General features: G+C 38.0%; 1 pseudogene; it reads left to right on the forward strand.

Moving 5' to 3' along the window:
* Positions 1-17375: 17375 nt before the first annotated feature.
* Positions 17376-17474, forward strand: LOC122099829 (annotated as a pseudogene).
* Positions 17475-20536: the final 3062 nt, after the last annotated feature.

Here is a 20536-nt window from a genome sequence, read left to right on the forward strand (position 1 = left end):
ATGTGATGACTGTGACAAACGGCTCCATTTAATTATGTATCATGTTTAAACACTTAATAAAATATTAATAAAAATGAGTCAATATACTAAATTATTGGGTATAATTTTATAATAGATGTACAAAACATAATAAATATTATGTGTATAATAATACTAAATACAATAAACAATAAAATGAATAAAATAGAAATACAATAAATACAAAATCAACAATAATAATCATAATATGAAATATACATATGTACATATATATCATATATTACACATGTATATAAATATTTTTTCCCTTGCAGGGCCTTAATTCAGGCCTTGGGAACTCTAGCTTGAATTTCTTTTCCTCAAGGACAGTGAGCTTTCCCTTCACAAATGGTGTAAAAGAGTTACCCGGACGGTGAGCTCAAATCTCATCAATGCCACAAATCCTGGCCTCAGTTCCAAGACAGTGACTTAATATTTGTATTGGAAGCAGTTATCATTATTCAATTTCATACTGTACATTAAAAATAAGCAGTGTATAATTTTGTACAGCTATTCAGACATCCTTCACTTACCCCCAAAATGCTTCTTCAGCACTACATTAATTTTTGTACGTTTTTTATTGTAAAATTGTTTTACAGAGGGGTTATAGTTACATGAGCAAAGTAATGTGTACATTTCCTATTGAGCATTGTTGCCTCCTCCTTTGCTTAACCCCTATCATCCTATCCCTCCCATCTCCACAGCTATTTTCCCTGCTGAGGTCAGTGACTTAATTATATATTTTTGGCTTGGCATGAGGTTTGAACTCAAGTACTGTCAACTCTGCACCTTTCCTCACAATTCTACGAATTTAGCAACACCCTGAGTTCAAATCCCAGGCTAGGAAAGAAAACTGGCAGAAATTCCAAACCAGTGCGCTTTATTTTTTTAATTTAGTTAATTAATTAATTATTTTTGCCAACCATGGGGCTTACACTCAGGTCATGGCAACTCTGCCTCAGCTTTGATCTCCCTATGCTGGGGTGCAGCCTCAGGACCCATAGCCTATCCTGAGAGTCTAGGCCCAGAGGGCTTGCAGAAATAAAAAAAAAAATGTGAGACAGCAGAAAAAGTGGCAATCTGGAGAGGGCTGAGGGGTTTATAAATTTTTTTCTTTGCACGGTGACCATCCTGGGTCTGAATGACATGGTTGCAAAGTGGACCTGACCTGCCATTGCTGATGGCTGGCAGGCTATCAGGGAAGCCATAAACCAACATGTCAACATAGGCTCTGGGTTCAAATCCTGATCCTTACACCTACCAATGGCAGGAGACCACAAGAGACTCATTCCTATGCCTAAGAATACCGATTGAAAGAGTAGTTCATGAATTTGTCTAGTCTAAAATTGGATGCAATAATCCTAGGATGCTGATTGATCTTAATTAATAGTTTATTAAGCATGAAAAGAATAAAATTATTTCAATGGAGATATAATAAATATCTAAGAGTTGATAGGAACGTAGTAGATGTCATTCAATCATAGAGATACTGCCCTGGCACTCTTTACCAATATATATTTATTTGTATACTAAAATCTTCCTATCCATGTATTGCTGTTTTGGGCGAAATTGGGGCATGATCTTAGCGCCTGGGAACTACCTGACAGCTTCGTTGGCTAGAGGCTGCTGTGCTCACACTCACCCATTCATGAATTGGTCCTGCTGGGCCCTGAGTTCAAATCACAGCACTGCCAAATATTTAATTTTGGATTAGGAAGCCGAGTGTGACACATGTTTTCTTTTCTGAGAGAGTCCTTGGTGTCAGTCATGATGGAGAACATATCTACAAATCTAGATGCTATGTATAGTATGTAAGCAATGTAATAAATGATATAGGTGTCATCAGAGACAATAAAATAAATGGTAAATAAATGAATAAACAAGAAATAAAATGAATAACCACACCAAACACAATATGGACTGAACATCTGTATGGAAGTATAAATCCTATCTTTAAAATGTATATAAGGAGTATGTTTTCCACGCTTGAACCTTGAATTCAGCCCCACCATGAGAAGGCAATGGCAGGAAATCCTGAGATACTGGTTTCTGGACCAGTATCGATCTCATACTTGAATGACTAGCTCGTGCATGATGTGAGTAGGAAATGATATGTAAGAATCATGGGGTATTGCTTATTTGTAAAGAAGTGTTGATTAAGTGTGACAATAATCATCACAGTCATGAAATGGATGCATCTGGAAAGATCCAAGAATCAGTAGACACATGGTAGATTGGATTCCATCACAGGTCATTATCTCTCCTACTCTATACAAATATGTACTTATTTGCATACTACCTTCAACTTATGAATGGATGACTGCTGTGTGCCCTTTCACCCCCCCCCCCCCCACCTAGGGACTCCATCTCAGGTCCTGGGAAAGGCCTTGTTCATTAGTGGCTCACAGGCTGGTGACATGGACCAATTTGTCACTTGGGTCTGCTAAAGCCCAAGTTAGGATCCAAGCAGTGCCAAAGATTCACCCTGATGTCAGAAGCCAATTGTTGCACCTGTTTTCCTTTCCTGTGCAAGTCTTGGGTCTCAGCTAGGATGGAGAATGCATGGGCCACCCTGTGGCCATGGGAATAGGTTGTTATCTATGTCAGCCCAGTTATACCTGTCATCATATACTCAATAAAATACACAGTACATCCATCAATAGCATACAAAATAGAACAATTACATTACATGCACAATGCAGACCACACACAGATGTGAATATATATCCCATGTTTAAATGATCCATTCAGGACTATTGTGAACTCCCTGGGGCTCGATCTCTGTTTTTTGGAACGGCCCAGCTCCTTAGTGGCTGTAGGCTTGTGTGTTCACCATGACCCATTCACCAATTGGGCTTGCTAGGCCTTAAGTTCAAATCCCAGCACTGCCAAAAGATTCGCCTTGATATGCGAAGCCAGTCTGTGCACCTGTTTTCCTGTGCTGTTCAAGTCCTTGGTATCAGCTAGAATGGAGAATGCATAGTCAACTCTGTACTCATGGGAATAGGTTGTCATTTAGGTCACAACAGTTATATCTGTCATCAAATACACAAGAAAATACACAATATATCAATGAATAAGACACAAATTAAAGAGAATGACTACACAGAATGCAAGATGCTGCCCAACCATGTATGGAAATATAGATCCTCTGTTTAAATGATGAATTTATAAGTATTTTGGCCCCGACCAGGGTTTCATCTCAGGTCCTGGGAACGGCCTAGCTCCTTAGTGCCTCACAGGCTGTGTGTTCACCATAACCTATTCACAAATTGGGCCTGCTAGGCCTTGAGTTCAAATCCCAGCACTACCAAAAGGTTCACCTTGATGTGAGAAGCCAATAGATCCACCCGTTTTCCTGTCTTGTGAAAGTCCTGGGTCTCAGCGAGGATGGACAATTCTATAGAGACAACACTATAGCCATGGGAATAGGTTGTCATCCATGTCAGCACAGTTATATCTATCACCATACTCAATAAAGTACACAATACATCCATGACTAAGACACAAAAATAAAAAGAATAACTACACTGAATGCAAGATGCATAGAACACCTGTAGGTAAAGAGAAATCCTATGTTTCAAAAAGGTGGGCTTGTTATTTTGTCCAGTGCTGGGGCTTCAAGTCAGGCCCTGGACCAGGCCTGACATTCTAATCTTCAAGGATGGTGAGCTTCCCCTTTTCCAAAATGCAACAGAGCTACCCAGACCTCAGTTTACATCCCAGCATTGACAAAGGATTCAGTCTGTTGTCAGAAGCCAGTCGTTGCACATGTTTTCCTCTCCTGTGAAAGTCCCCGGCCTCAACTAGGATGTAGAATGCATAGGCAACCCTATAACCATTGGAACAGGTTATCATCCATGTCAGCACAGTTATACCTGTCACCATACTCAGTAAAATACAAATAACTCCATGAATTAGACACAAAATAAGGAGAAGTGCACCGAATGCAAGATGCTGTCCACACATGTATGTAAATATAGATCCTACAATTAAATTATGAATTTATGACTATCTGGCCCTCCCTGGGACTCAATGTCAGGTCTCCGTTACTTTAAGGCTGTTGTCCTCACCTTGACCCTTTCCCCATTTGGGCCTGCTAGGCTCTGAGTTCAAATCCCAACACTGCCAAAAGATGAATCTTGACGTGAGAAGCCCATCGATTCACCTGTTATCCTATCCTGTGAAAGTCCTGTGTCTAAGCTAGGATGGAGAATGCATAGGAAACCCTATAGACATCTCAATACATTGTCATCCATGTAAGCACTGTTATATCTGTCACCTTACTCAGTAAAATACACCATACTTCCATAAGGCAGAAAATAAGGAGAAGAAGTACACCAAATGCAAGATGCTGTCCACACATATATGTAAATATAGATCCTATGTTTAAATTATGAATTTATGACTATCGTGACCCACCCTGGAGATCAATGTCAGATCCTGGGAATGGCCTAACTCCTTTGTTGCTCACAGGCTGGTGTGGTCACCTTGAACTATTTGCCAATTGGTCCTGCTAGGCCCTGAGTTCAGATGCCAGCACTACCAACAATTGGATCACGGAGTAAGAAGCCGAGTGTGAAACTTTTTTTCCCTTTTCTCTGAGAGTCCTGGGTGTCAGGCGTGATGGAGAAAACATCTACAAATTTAGATGCCATGTGGTAGGATGTAATCAATGTAATAAATGGAATGAGTGTCATCACAGTAAAATTAACGGTAAATAAATGAATAAAACAAAAGTACAAGGAATAACCACACCAAACATGAATGGACTGAACATCCATAAATAAGTACAAATATCTTTGGGGTGTGCATGGGCTTCACAGCTGAGGTATGGGGGCCTGGAAGAGTGAGACTCTTGAAGGGGACTCAGCACTGTTAAATTACAAGAACGAGGGATCTGTGTGCCCTGGAGCTGTTTACTCCCTTGGGCCTGGTTGGTGGCAGTGGGAGCTTGCAGCACCTTGGAGTGAAGGCTACAGGGGGTGGCCTCCCAGGGGGACAGAGAGCATGGCCAACACTTAGTAAGGATATGAGTCCTGCTAGTATGGAGCTCAACAGCATAGGTCAGACTCTGGTTCTTCTCATGATGAACTCTAATGGAGGAGGTCAACCCTATTTTAACTCTTGAGCTGTGATCTTCAGATCTCAGCCTCCTGAGTACCTAGGATTATAGGAATGAGCTACTGGCTGGGACTCTGGTTCTTTTAGGTATATTAGAGTTTGACCTCAAGGCCTTAGGCTTGCCGATCTGGTCTTCTACCATGCTAGCCAAGCTTTTCTGTCTTGGGCATTTCTGAGATGGAGACTTAATATATGCTCAGGCTGGGCTGGATCATGGTCCTCCTATCTGTGACAGGCATGAGCCACCAGGCTGGGTCCTCTGTAGTTGGGATGGTAGACATGTAGGGCCACTCTCAGTGATTGGTTTATATGGATTGTCACAAACTCAGTCTATGGCAGCCGATTCTTGACAAGAGGTGAAGCTCTGGGTTGGACCTCAACCACTGGACTTCAATCTCCTCATGGGACACTTGTGAGGAAACAAGAGATTAATACAGAGGGATCTCTGGAGCAGGGCCAAGCATAGAAGGAGGGGCCATCAGATACGGTTCTTGGTAATTTTGTGAGCATATGACAGGAAGATACCGGGAAAGATCTCAGATGGTGTGTTTTATTAATGTTGCGATAGGTATAGGAGTATGAATCAAAACATGGCTCTTTTTCTTTATTACCCTATCCTCATGAGGAAGGGGATCCTTCAATTTGTTCAGTTTTGAAGCTGGGGAAATAGGCACAGAGAAGCCTGGTGACCTACTCATGACTCCCAGCTGACAGGAAGCTCGGCCTGACTTCTCTGCCATACCCCCTAGGACAATGAGTGCTATTCAGTCCACTTTTTGTGGCAGGAAGTCCACTTTTTTCCAGTCATGGGGCTTGAACTCTGGGCCTGGGACAGCTCCCCGAGCTCCTCAACTCAAAGCTAGCACTCTACCATTTGAGTCACTGTGCCACTTCCAGTTCTCTGGTGGTTCTTTGGAGATAAGAGTTTCACAGGTGTTCCTGCCCAGGCTACCTATTGCCATGCCTACTCCGGTGGAGTCTGCTTAGCATGGGAAACCTGCTGTCAGATCTGAGAATGGGGTTTCAAAGAGGCCTACCTTCTGGAAAAGGCTGGCAAGCCCCTGGGAAAGATGTGTTGCTCTTTTTCTTTTCTTCGCTGTATAGGAGCGTCTACTAATCTTTTACTGTTCCTGCTGCTCATTGTACTTACTCATGCTCAACATTCCCTTATTCAACGCTCTTTCTTAAAAGTGTTGACGACTCCAACATCTGATGAGTGTCTTGAGAATATGACTAACTCACCAGAGTTAAGTGCTACCCTGAAAGCCCCTCTTATGGAGGCTGGTAGACAAGTCATAAGTAAATATAAAAGTATTGTGGGTTCCATGACTTCACTTCAGCAGAAGGAACTGTTTGTAAGAGATTTACAAGAAAGCTGTATGCATGGCTAGAGCAGAAAGAATGTATGGGTACTGGAGACTTTCCTTTAATTCTAAAGCATATGCAATAGATTCATATAGATATCCTGTAGATAAGAAAGATGTAGAGGGATATTTAGACCAAAAGCTAAATAAGATTCCTAAAAGGTTGGTAGATGAAAGGTGGCAATGGCTTAGCAGAGGGAAATGGTGGGATCCTCCATTATCTAGAAGACCCCAAAAACTTCCCCCAGATCCATAGCCTGTTACAGATGTGTATGATAAGGATGGTAACCGTTGGATAAACTACTTAGGAAAAATAACTTCCTATTACTCTCTTTCATTTACTGAGAGACTTGCTAGATCTAGGCCTCCTTGGTGCTTACTATTAAAAAAGGAACAAAAAAGATCTTATGAGACAGTTAAGGCCTCTATAAAAAGTGTAAACGATTATGTAAAAGGGTTACAGAAAGGACACTGTGAGCTTAAATTTGATATATGGCCAGATTTAACTAAGTATATGAATATCATGATTTTTGGGCACAAATTGGGAACCCTCTAAGCACAATTGCTTAGAAAAGATTGAAAATGTATAAAGTACAAAACTAAACAAAAGTAACTACGAAGTACTAGAGTTCATGCCTTTCTGTTCAGCACCTTGCTCATATGCTCTGGTTAATGGTTAATTGGTGATAAACATCGAAACCCATTGTATTTCTTAAAAATAGAGGTAAAGTTAAAAACAAGTGCCTGTCGTCATAGTTCGTCATCCAAAAAACAAGATCAGGCGACCAGCTGGTGGCCACCCAAAAACTAAGCCTTGCAGCAAGATTGTGAAACCTTTTGCCCTTTCTCATGGAGACTTTTGCTATAAAAGCTTGTTATCCTCTACAATAAATCGCACTCAGCATCCACTAGTCTTGTGTGTGAGTTGTCTGTTTGCCATCTCCCCACCTTTTCCAGTTCCTCCACTAGGTGTCCTCTGTTGTCCCAACAGAGCCAGTCCGCGGCAACCTATAAACCATGATCCTCATATCTCAGCCTCCATTGTACTTAGGATTATAGGCCTGAGTCACCCGCACCTGGCTTAAGTGTAATTCTGAACTTCTTTCTTTCTCTCTATCTCTCTCAGGAAATGATTGAATGGGTGCAGGAGGAGGTGGCCCAGCATCCCCATGTGGTTGTAACCAAGGTGGCCCTCTCATCCTGGAGGTGAGCTGAGGGATCTCTGGAGCAGGACCAAGCATAGAAGGAGGGGCCGTCAGATATGGTTCTTGGTAATTCTGTGAGCATATGACAGGAAGATACCGGGAAAGATCTCAGATGGTGTGTGTTATTAATGTTGCGATAGGTATAGGAGTATGAATCAAAACATGGCTCTTTTTCTTTATTACCCTATCCTCATGAGGAAGGGGATCCTTCAATTTGTTCAGTTTTGAAGCTGGGGAAGCAGGCACAGAGAAGCCTGGTGACCTACTCATGACTCCCAGCTGACAGGAAGCTCGGCCTGACTTCTCTGCCATACCCCCTAGGACAATGAGTGCTATTCAGTCCACTTTTTGTGGCAGGAAGTCCACTTTTTTCCAGTCATGGGGCTTGAACTCTGGGCCTGGGACAGCTCCCCGAGCTCCTCAGCTCAAAGCTAGCACTCTACCATTTGAGTCACCGTGCCACTTCCAGTAATCTGGTGGTTCTTTGGAGATAAGAGCCTCACAGGTGTTCCTACCTGTCTCGCTCAGTCTGTTGTACCAGCTCCATGAAGTAAGTCCCTCTCTGCCCTAGCTAGACCGTGACAGTTATTCATTGTCCATCTTGCCTTACTAGACTCAGTACTGTGTTCAATGCCCTTTTCTAGCAAAAATTTCTGGCTAAAATTATAATGCATCGTTATGGAATGAAAATGTAATGCCATCTTAAGAAAGTCATTTAGGGTTCTGGGAATGTGGCTTCATGGTATGGTAGTTGCCTAGCATTCATGAAACCCTGAGTTTAATTCCTCAGTACCACATAAACTGGAAAAGAAAGACTGGAAGTGGGCCTATGCCTCAAGTAGTAGAGGATTAGCCTTGAGAAAAAAAAAAGAAAAACAGAGTTCCCAAGCCCTGAGTTCCAGCCCCAGGATTGCCAAAACTACAACAGCAACAACAACAATGAATATTTAGTTAGTAAATGTAAAATAAAGAACCAATACTTGGAATATATAATTGCTCCTTCCATACTGATACCTGACAATAGTTGCTAATTCATGTTCTTTACCTATGTTAGGATACTGTGTTGAAAAAGAAAGTTTTGTTCATTAGGTCACTTCAATTAATGCCAGGAATGTGCTTAGATGTCATTTGAAAGTTAATTCTGGAAATTCAAAGATTCCAGGCTTTTGAGTGGGTTCACTGCTAATCACAATGAGAAGGGTAGTCTAAGTGAGATTTGGAAAACTTTTTTGCAAGTCATGGCACCAAAAAGGCAGAGGGTAATTAACAGTTCTGACAGAAGAGAAGGAATAACTCCGGATGAAAGGAAAAAAATGATAGTAACTAAGATATAGCAGAAACTGTTCTAAGGAACCATTTTTAGCTATTGAAGAGCTAGTTATCAACTAGGCTTATTCCTCATTGCCTTTAGATTTGTAAATCTCTTAGGCTAGTTCTTAATCTCTGTGTAATAAATGTATCTCTTTCTATGCTGTTCTTTCATACCTGACCTCCTTTGCTTTCTAAAAATCTCAGTCTTTCTATATTTCTCTATGAACATTTCCTGATACTAAATACACCTACAAAGATGAAAGAGGATATTAATGTAAGGTTCCCATAGCACATGAGTCGTTAATGTAACAAAATGGAAAAGGAGGACATGTTTATTGCTACCTCAATTATTCTGAAAAGCTGCAATGTCACATCATTTGATTCAGATTTCCATTCTTTGTCTACAGAAGGACAGTAACTGCACATTAATGCAAATATGAGCCTGGTGCTGGTGGCTCATGTCTGTAATCCTAGCTACTCAGGAGGTTGAGATCAGAGGATTGTGGTTCAAAGCCAGTCTGGTCAGGAAAGTCCATGAAACACTTACCTTTAATAAACCACCAGAAACCCGGAAGTGGTGTTGTAGCTAAAGTCGTAGAACCCTCAAGTTGAGCTGAAGGGCTGAGAGACAGTGCCCAGGATCTGTGTTCAATCCCCACAACCAACAAAAAGTGCAAATATGGCTTTAAGTTTCCCCCAAAGGAATGATGAAGTCAATAGTAATCTTCCCAAATGATTCAGTGCACCTACTCTTGCTGACTTATTTAAGTTATGGCTACTTCGCTGAACATATTCGCTTTAAAACTTGTCAAATATTAATTAGTTTATAATAAACTTCATCTAATATTTCTTGGTTCAAAAGAGAAGTCCATACAGTTGATATCATTTGGCTTTCTTACTGTCTTAGTTCAAAGCCAACCCAGTCAGGAGAGTCTGTCAAACTCTTATCTGTAATTAAACACCAAAAAAAGCCAGAAGTGGAGTTTTGACTCAAGCAGTAGAGTACTAGATTTGGAGGCAGATGGGAAAGAGACAACTGTTCAGGGACAGGGTCCAGCCTCTGAGTTCCAGCCCCAGGACCAGCACAAAATAAACAAACAAGTAAACAAAACAAACCATGGGTATTTCTTTGGGACTTTCTTTAAAGGAGTAGTGATTTGAGAAGAGGTTGTTTTTGCTGATCATTCTCAACTGTATCCTGCTTTTTTGGAATCCTTATTCCTACGGAAAACCCAGGACCAGACTCAAGGAATTGATAACTGACTCCTGCAACAAGAGAATCATCTCAGGAGTGAAACATCCATCCATAAGACACTTGAAAACCTCCATATCTTTGTTTCTTTGCAGTAGAACACTTTTAAAACAAAGTTATTTCCTTTTGTTCTATGCTGGCCTTCAAATGACATATTATTTTCTTTTGTAATACTCTCAACCAGAAGTTTACAGACAAGTTTTATGTGAGTAAAGAACACACTCAGAAAAGTCAGGGACAGAGTTTCCTTCAAGCCTTGGATTCTTTTCTTGTACAGTAAAAAGGAAAGCAAAAGTTAACCTGAACTTTGTCATTCCTCTATGTTCAATTCCTCTCCTGGGATCAGTTTCCACATCCAGTAACAGTTACTTCCACTTACTTCCAGTAACAATCTATGGTGCTGCTCCAGATAAAATGAATGTTTTCTGGCTTCATTGAAATAGCACAAGGACACCATTGGACATGAGGTAACACATGTTTCAGAGACAACTTAGTGAAGTGTAATGAAATTAAAATTGCTTATAACTATATTATCCTTGAGTACATTTTCTTGAAACTTCTTAAGACATCAAAATTTGTGAATTTACCTTTAATTATCAAACTAATTCTCTGAAAAAGATAATTTGGGTCAAAATATTTGGGGAGAAAGTGCCCTCTACAATGAAAGAAGGTGTTGGGTTTACACATTTCTGTTTGTAACACTTTCCACAATGTCTTTGCACATGAAGCACTGAAACACAGAAAAAAATCTGATTGGATATTTCAAACTAATGATTTCACATTTTTAAGTGGCTGAAAATAAATAATATCCTTACTAACAAGAGATAGTAAAGACTTCTCTTATTACATATGCCAAAAATTTTTGGGTTCAGAAAAGAATTGAGCAAATGGAAAAGGTAAGAAAACAGTGTTCTTAGAAGCCCTAGTTAAGAGAATTGGCTTCAGCAGTGAAGGAAGGCCAAAACATTTTCATATAAATTGTGTTAATATTTTTAGCACCTGCAGTGATTTTACAGAGCCTATTTGGCTCACTACAATACAGAACAGATTGAATGAAAACATGAAAATAAATTCCACATCGAAATGAGGCAACTTAAAGAGTTTTCAAAAAGAAATCATGAAGATGTAGCAGTGGTAGAGACCGTATAGTCATTCAGCTTTACTAGACTTGAAGCTAAGAAGCTGCGATTAATTGGAAATCAGGCAAGAGCTAAGAGGAGGACATAGAAGTAGGACATAGAAGCATTGTCCTTTTGTAACAAACACTGTCTTCCAAGGTATGGGTGCTTTAACTCTATTCTCCTCTATACATCTTGGTGAACAAATGCTAGACCAAGAGAAAAAAATCAATTGAAATAACTTTGCATAGAATAACTTCAGTGTTCCTGAGATGTTATCTAAGGAGAGTCTTAAGAGACAAGATAAAAGTGCAGTATTTTCGGTTTCCTCTAAGCATGTTGTTAGCCAAATATATCTTTGAGGTTAGAATTAATTGAAACAAAAAGTGATGGAGTACTTATTTTTGTGGGCACTTTAGACACAAGAAGTCTTTCAAGGTAAAAGAAAAAAGAAAAATTATAGGCAAATATTTGTGATCACAATTTATTGGACTATTTTCTGGAGACAAAGTTTTACATTATATTTCTCTTCATTAACATAGATGTTGTTTCATGGCAATCAAATGCAAGACGGAAGTTTAATGGACAGGCTTGGCCAATTAAACAGCATGAAAGAAGAAAATGGCAAATAATATTTATTTATTTATTTTTCTTTTTTTATTTTGAAAATACTGTACAGAGGGGTTACAATTACATGGGCAAGATAATGAGTACATATTTTATCTAGCATTGTACCCTCCTCCTTTGTTTCCCCTTCCCAACTCTTCCCATTCTACCCCCGCCCCCACCCAATCCTCCTATCCCCCACTCCTCATCTCGCACCAAAGTTGTGAAGTACGTTTTCAACATAAGGACTTATACATCTCATTGTTGCAATGGGTCCACTGGTATCCCTATTTAAACGATTTGTTTTTTCCCTTCCCCTCCACAAATTATACCAATATCAAATACAGTGAAAGCACAGGTTATACCGTGGGGGAGGGACAAACAAAGCAACAAAGAAATAATCTTATAAATGTGCTAGAAACAATTGCATGAAAGGAAACAAAAACCTTTGAATACATATCTTAGGGATCTTTCCCTAACAACAACTTATCTGATCTTTTCAGCTTGACTCAGACATATACGAGTTATTGCAAATAACCGAAACCATGGGATCTATGCTTCTTTGAGCCTGGCTTACTTCACTTAATATAATTTTTTCCAAGTCTTTCCATTTCCTAACAAATGTGGCAATGTCATTCTTTCTGATGGAGGCATAGAATTCCATTGTGTAAATATACCACATTTTATTGACCCATTCCTCTACTGAGGGGCATCTGGGTTGATTCCATATCTTAGCTATAGTAAATAAAGCTGTCATAAACATAGTCGTGCTGGAAGCTTTAGTGTGGTCTTGTTTGTGAACATTTGGATAAATGCCCAAAAGTGGAATTGCTGGGTCATAGTGGAGCTCTATGTGCAGTCTTTTGAGAAACCTCCATACTACTTTCCAAAGTGGTTGAACAAATTCACACTCCCACCAATAATGCAGTAAGGTTCCCTTTTGCCTACATCCCCTCCAGCATCTGTTTTCGTTAGAGATCTTGATTTTTGCCATTCTAACTGGGGTGAGGTGGTATCTCAATGTCGTTTTGATTTACATTTCTTTTATGGCTAGAGAGTTTGAGAATTTCTTCATGTGTCTATAGGCCATCCTTCTTTCCTCTTCAGAGAAGTTTCTCTTTAAGTTTATAGCCCACTTATTTATTGGGCATTTGTTTCTTTGAGGATTTGTTGTTGGGGGATTTATTGTATTTTTCAGTTCCAGGTATATTTTAGGTATGAGATCCTTGTCTGTTGTATGGGCTAGTGAAGATCTTCTCCCAATCTGTTGGCTTTCTATTGATCTTTCTACCTATTTCTTTTGCCATGCAGAAAACTGCAATTTCATGCAATCCCATTTGTCCAACCTTTCTTTGATTTGTTGTGCTTCTGGGTCTCTATTAAGAAAATTTTGGCCTGCGCCAAGGTGGCCTAGGGTTTCTCCTATTCCATCCTGTAATGTTTTGAGTGTCTGATTTGACTCCGAGGTCTTCGATCCATTGGGAGTTTATTCTGGTGCAGGGTGATAGATAAGGATCCAGCTTTAGTTTTCTACAAGTAGTTAATTAATTTTGCCATCACCATTTACTGAAGAGGCTGTCTTTCTTCCATTCTACTTTTTAGTTCCCTTATCGAAGATTAGATGGCTATAGGTCTGTAGGTTCATTTCTGGGTTTTCAATTCCATTCCATTGGTCCTGAGGACTGTTCTTGTGCCAGTACCAAGCTGTTTTGATTACTATGGCTTTATAGTAGAGTTCGAAATTTGGTATTAATATTCCTTCAGCACTGTTCTTTCTGTTGAGTATCGTTTTTGCTATTTGGGGTCTTTTATTGTTCCATATGAATTTTTGGATTGACTCTCTTCTATTTCCTTGAAAAAATAGCAAATAATATTTAATGAATTACTTTGACCAATTATTTTGCCAGAAGAAAGAAGGAAAAATATAATTTAAAATCAATTGACTTAAAAATATGAAGAAAGAGTAGTGAAGAGAGATTAGAGAAAAGATAGAGGATTGTTTTCTCTCCAGTGGAGTATTGGGTTTTTGTTCTTGTTTCTTCCATTCTATCTTCACAAGCTATCAAGTGTGTATCAGGACTGGATTATCCAGTTCAGACAGAGAACTCGTAGAAGAAAAAATACTATTTGCAGCAGATATAGGTGATTTATAACCTTAGATAATCTATTTAAATCTGTTAAAAATTCTCCCCTATCCCAAACTTCCCTCTTTGAACAGTTTTGTTTGCTTTTCCCAAGACTGCCCTTCATTAACTACTTAAAATTTTGAGAAGTCATATTCATACTCCCTAGAAATTGCTGTTTGGTTGTGATTTTTGTGTGTTTTTGTTTTTTTTTTTTTAAACTGAATTTGAAAAGGTTGTGCAAGTGTGTTACAATTAAACATGTCCATCTAATTGTCCAATGCTCCTGGATCAGTCACTCCTTCCATCATTCTCAAGCAACCCTTTCTCCAAGATTTAGTTTCGATTTACCACTTCTTTATCACGTGTGTACATTGAGTATTCTAACTGTACTTGCCCCTTGTTCATTTTTAATTCATTCTATGCCTTTACTATAATTCCTCTCTGATTTCAACTTCCTGATAGTCATTCTGTTAAACTATCTGTTAATACTTTGCAAGGTTTATATACATTCCATGGAGTTTCAATCCTGCATATGCTTGAACTGATGTCAGCTTATATTTCCATAATTCATTCATCTGCAGTAACAATTTGCAAGACTGGTGATATGAAGCACCTAAACATGATTTTATTTCATCCATTTGGAAGATTAATCTTTAGTCAAAAGAACGTTAAAAATGGCTTAGAATATATTCCTAACTACCAATTTTTATAAATGGCTTTGTACAATGGTGTGATTGTTTTATTTTACATGGGATAATATTTTATACTACCTATAAGTTTTCGAAAAAGAAGAAAACTAAAATTTATTCTTATAAAGGAGTATGTTAGAAATAGAAGACAGATTTTATTTTTGGCATATCCCTGATGAGGAACCATAATCAAGACTTAAAGTCATATTTCTTACTATTTAGGCAGATAGGGTAAGCATAAAATAACATTTATTACTATTTTAGACAGATAGGGAAAACATAAAATAACAGATGATAAGGCAACTATTTGTTACTTTTTAAAATGTACCTTATTAAATGATGAAATTTACTTTACTAGCTAAAGTTTGGGTTGGAAATTTGGAAGGCTGATCTATTTAATGCATTTCTGGAAGGCCCCTACTGAACAACACAAGTTGTGTGTGGTTCTATTTCTACACTTTAATGCATGGTTGAACGTGTTTGGCATTAGTGCTGGGTAAATAATTCAACTCTACTGTAACTTTTTCTCTACAGTTGAAAAACTTGTAATGTCACTAAGTATCAACTACTTGTCAAATGTTATTTTGGCGAATGTGATTTTTAAAAGTTTATTTGAAAAGGAATACAGTTTCAGGAGATTAAATGTAGATTAGCATTGGTTTGAGAGTGACATTTTCATACCGCAGAACCATGTTCTACTGAAGGCCCAGTGTATTGAAGCACTCAGGATTTCTCAATGTTTTTCTGAATTACATTTGACCTCTACGTCAAGTTTTCCGGGCCTTGGTAGACTAATTATGGATCTGTCCTTTCAGGAACTATTTTTTGGCCCACTTATACAGGACTAAAATCTTTCATTAATCATAGGGGAGGGGAATCACAAATAATTTTATGGCACTTTGTGAACTTGTTCACTCATATGTGCTGTTCATCTGTAAGATGAATGTTTGAATTATAGTACTTTCTCTCAAATTTTGTGCTCTCATCCTTCATTTTAAGTTGCTTTGCATTTCACAATTACTTACTACTAATTGTTGCATCTCAAGGAATTGGGGCCCTGAAATATAAGAAATGAGAAATTGAAATGGGTCTTCGATTACTTTGTGTTGGCATGTTGCATGGTCCTTGGTGAGAAGTCTTGCCCCTGTTACCTGATGATACAGGTAACTGGGATCTGGGATCCTGTGACCCATGGGTCCTGCAGAAGAATAATATTTTTAGACATCTTATGAGCAAATTTGAGCATAATCTAGTAGGAATGCTTCAGAAATATGGAGAAAAACAGTTTGGGACCAGTGAGTTAAATCAATAAACAGAGCAGCAGAGTAAAATACCTTATAGATTAGAGGAAAACAACATTTTGTGCCATGTGAATTCAGAAGACCAAGAACAGTTAGAATGTATCACAAGTTTATACCAAAGACATTGCATTGATACTTTTTATATTCTAATATATATTTTAACCCTAATTACATATATTCCAATTCTATTTACTTGAATAAATAAATATCAATTTATTTGTCAAATTATCATCTAATTTTAGTAACTTTCACTGTGTGAAATACAAAATCTGCACATATAAATATAAAATATATAACTATATATAATATAATAAAAAGTCACATGTTTTGCATTGTTCGGTTGTGGTTACTGCATCAAAGGCAACTCTGTTTTAAAGTATTATTCAATTATATCTACATCAGTGTTTGATAGAGTTTGACCTAAAGCTTTGCCATGTGTAGATTTACAGCCTAGAGGCAAGAGGAAACACTGTGATTAAAACATTACCAATTTAAGGCCTAATAACGAGGAGAAACATATGGACTTCTCCTGCAACTATGAAAATAGTTGGTGATAGAAAGGCAGTAGTGTAAGTTCCTCCCTGGTTGGATGGTAGACAGGCCAGGACATTAAGTTATCATGCGTATGAACAATTTTTTCACCTTCTTGGCTTTAGCTACTTTTGAAATAGTGGGTATAATAACCAATTATATTTTGATAAAATACCTTCTAGTCTGAACAGGTCTGTCTGAACTGTTCATCTCTGTATGATCCCTAATAACTATGATTAGTTTTGTTCAAGTACGACAAACTAAGCTGTCAGGGTAACATAGTCTGGTTAGTCTGTTCATACATGGAAGAAGGGTAAAGGGTTAGTAGACATTTGTGCCAGTAAGACCTCATTTGGGAAAATGTCAGCTGCAGAAGTTTAGAAGTAGCTCTTAAGCAAGGCTTACTTTGAATCCATTAGCATCACAAAGCTAATTCAGTTGGATAAATAAGTACTTGAAAAAGCCAGCACCTTTGGCCCTAGCTATAAATAATTGAAAGTACGATCAAATTCCAAGTGAAAAAGACTTAAAATAGTCATTGACCAAAAAAATTTCAAATGTGATCTATCGACTGAACAATATAATATTTTTCCACTATTCACAGAATTTTAGGGAAATAAGATCGATAGCATTGTTAGGAACAATAAAGTTTCCTTGTTACAAGTAGGCACCCATAGATATAAGCCTGTGTAAACATTGTATCATTAACTACTTAAATTTAGAGGAGACTACATGCTTCAGCACTACGTATATGCAAATTACAATACAGAGATTAACATGGCACTTGCACAAGGATGATATGAAAGTTTGTGAAGTATTCCATATTTTTCATTCTTCAGATGCAAGAAATGAAAAACAGTTATTAAAAAGTTGATTACAAAATTACAAGTGTAACAATACACATAATTCATATAATTAAATTTAGTTTGACATCAGTGTATTAAATCTTCACCTTAGAAAGAAAGGCGTTTACATAGCATAAATTTTACAAAACTTTTGAAATTAGACACATTGTCATTTTATTCCAGAGAAAAATAATATTAGGACCTATGGAAAAAAAGGAATCTTAAGCTGTTTCTATATGGAATGCAATCTGAAAGGTCACATTACTGAACCTATATATTTCAAATAATGTAAAATTCAAGTATATCTGGGAGAGAATAAAATAAATTATGAACATTATACAAACATAGAATATAGGATATTTTAATATATACTTTTTGAGAAAAGCACCAGAAATACTTTAGTTTCTGTACTACTCATTTCAACAGATAAGCTAAAATTATTTCTGATTAAAAATCACAAACTCTGCAGGAATCATTATACATGCATACAAAAACGCTTGAATACATTTTGACATCCAATGCAGGCAATTCACTTGGAAGAATTCCGCTGAATCCATGAATTTTTCCAGTAGGATATTTGTGTTGCCATGAGCTGGTGGCTCATACCTGTAATCCTAGCTACTCAGGAGGCTGAGATCTGAGGATCACAGTTCAAAGCCAGCCTGGGAAGGAAAGTCGGTGAGACTCTGATCTCCAATAAACCACTAGAAAACTGGAAGTGGAGCTGTGGTCTAAGTGGTAGAGTGCTCACCTTGAGCTGAGCACAGGGATAGCACCCAGGCCCAGAGTTCAAGCCCCATGACAGACAAAAACATATATATATATATTGCTCTTATTTGTATTGTGAAAATATTTTGTATGGACACAAAGGATGGACTTGCATTTTTGAAATTTAAGAAACTTAACCCAACCATTAGGACTTAGGAGAACAATTTGTACAGCCTCCACAACTTCATAGAGGTAGTGATACATACTTATCCTTTTGGCAATATCAAATGCAAATCTAAATTGTACTAAATCAAATCTAAATTGTACTTCAGGCCTGGTTTTATATAATGTTTCTCAGAAGGAGATCCAGCATATTTTTGTTATCTCAATTCTCAGCAGCAAGATGTAAGGGGGTCAAGAGGCCTTTAGTTTGGGCATTGGTATCTGTATCATGATGAAGTAAGAAAGAAGCCACTCTGGTATTATTCTACGTATATGCACTGTGCAGGGCTGTCCAGCCATCTACAGTTATTGCATGTGCCGCTTGAGACACCAACTCACGGAAAATGTCTAAGTGTCCACTGTAGGCGTCCAGATGAAGAGGGGTACACTCATCATCATCCCTAGTATTCACATGAGTGGCCTTTTTGGAAAGTAGTCTCTGCACTGTAGTAATCCGAATATTTGCGGCAGACCAATGAAGAAATTTGCTTGGATCCTTCTCCATTTTTTTCTTGCAATTGATACTATTCCTTACTTTTTCATCTTGTTTCTCATCTTCCTAAGAATTGCCTAACCAGAGACTTTGAGTGCCAGTGTGAATGAGGTGTCCATATATTTCCCTAATAGTTCATATTGGTTGAAATGGTCAGAAATATCTGGTGAATTTTCTGCGTATGTTTTTTTCACCATGATTTATTTTCTCTTTTTCAAATTTTACTATTCGAAATTATTCTAACTGGTGAGTAGGGAATTGATGGAGTGCAGAGGAAAGATGTTCCTCCGTATTCAAAGGCACAGACTGAAAATGAGGACAAGTGATCTCTTCATGTGCAGCTTATTCTAGGAATGAGAAAATAGGAAATAATGCCTTCTATATAAGTGATTTGGAAAGTGGCAGAGCAAAAAGTGAAATGATGAAACCAAAAATATAAAAGAAAAATAAATTAAGATAATTATGGAACAATCATATTATCTATGAGAACCATGAAAGAGACAGAAGTGAGAGACAGATGTGTAATGACCTAGCTAGCCACAAAATCCATGCCTCTGATCAATTTATAGAGCAAACAAAATTTTATTTTTTAAAAAAGATGAAAATAGAATTTATGTATTTACTTGAAATTAGTAAATACATTTTTAGTAGCCTACATAAAGAGACATAGCTTTGACCAAATTACAGACAATAATCTAAATCTTTGATAATTCTAGTAACAGACATGATTGAAATTAGTTGAATCACTCTTTTCCTGTACAATGAAGGAATAGGTCAAATCTAGTAAAGCAGCTAGAGAAGTTCCCACTCTTCTCCCTAAACCTAATAGTTTCTGGTTTGTAAAATTCTTCTTTGCTGTTCTTAGCCCATTAATACATAATTGTTGATGTTGAATAGACTGTATCTGTTGAACTAGATTGTATCTGCAGATTTTAACTGTGCAATTACAGGACTTTGGATGATGCTTGCCTTAAAATGGTGTTCTAGTACAAAACTGGCTTACTTTCATATCAAATGAGAAGAAAAAGCCAGAAAAACAAAAGAAAAATGGCAAGTCCGGGTATCTCAACTCCCACTCAAAATAATCAGTTGACAGAACAGATAATGAATAATCCAGATGAGAGTTCCCAAAAAGCTCTACAAACACTATTAAGCATGGTGAATGAAAACATTGAAAACCTGCAAAGGACTCAGTATGAGCGTGATAGGAAGAGAGAGGAGGCAAACCAAAGATCAAAACAGCTCATGGGCCTGAGGAAGCTACTCTAAGGTTAATACTGGAATTGCGTGAGCAGGTTGAGAACATTCAAAGTGAAATAAAGGAATTGTGTGAACAGGCTGACATCAATCAAAGAGAAAGAAAGAAATTGCATGAGCAGTCTGAGAACAGTCAAAGAGAACTACAGGAGTTGCATGAATGTGAGGAAGCTACTCAAAGAGCAATACAAGAATTGGGAGAGCGGGATGAGAATAGACAAAGATTACTACAGACAGTCATGGAATCCATAAACAGACAGCTGAAAGAAGTCAGGGAGACCACAAAGAGAATGCTGAATGGAGCCCAACAGAAGGAATGGGAGTCCAAGGAAACCATAAGCAATCAACTAAATGATTTGCGAATAA

The sequence above is a fragment of the Dipodomys spectabilis genome, unplaced genomic scaffold (genome assembly GCF_019054845.1).
Source record: "Dipodomys spectabilis isolate Male_0828 unplaced genomic scaffold, ASM1905484v1 ptg000540l, whole genome shotgun sequence".
Lineage (NCBI taxonomy): Eukaryota > Metazoa > Chordata > Mammalia > Rodentia > Heteromyidae > Dipodomys > Dipodomys spectabilis.